This window comes from Glossina fuscipes, unplaced genomic scaffold (genome assembly GCF_014805625.2).
Source record: "Glossina fuscipes isolate IAEA_lab_2018 unplaced genomic scaffold, Yale_Gfus_2 2, whole genome shotgun sequence".
Taxonomy (NCBI): Eukaryota; Metazoa; Arthropoda; class Insecta; order Diptera; family Glossinidae; genus Glossina; species Glossina fuscipes.
Genome location: NW_023998416.1, coordinates 32,924,433 through 32,924,891, shown reverse-complemented (window position 1 = coordinate 32,924,891; position 459 = coordinate 32,924,433). Strand labels below are relative to the sequence as shown.

General features: G+C 28.3%; 1 protein-coding gene across 1 annotated transcript in view; it reads right to left on the bottom strand.

The window, feature by feature from the left end:
- Nucleotides 1-459, bottom strand: part of LOC119634109 (histone-lysine N-methyltransferase Suv4-20) — a 6,472-nt gene that overhangs the window by 3,242 nt on the left and 2,771 nt on the right. The window lies entirely within an intron of this gene.

Here is a 459-nt window from a genome sequence, read left to right as displayed (position 1 = left end):
AAATGTTAAGTTAGTAAGACATCAATATTCACTTGTTTTTCTTTTTTTTCATTCATATTCATAAGCAGTCTTCGTTGTCATTAGTATTATGTTCTTCCTTTCTTATTCAGCTCAATATTGTTTCGAGTAACTACAGTATAAATATTATTTTTCGAGGTTTGTTGCCAAGCTGGTATATCATTTGAGTAACACTCATACGTAACGTAGGCAAAATTATTCAATTGCTTTGGGTAAATCCTTTCAATAGTGGGGGAAAATATTCAATTTTTTTTTTTTTTATATTAATTTATGAGAAAATTACCTGTAATTTTCATACAAAGAACAAATTTCCATACAAAGTAAGCAATTTGTATTTTAAATACATTGCATCAGTTTTTTTTTCAAGTCGATTATAATTCTTGACATGTTAGGTGGCTGGGAAAGCAAGAAATTTTGGGGCTTGAATCGATTGATTTATGG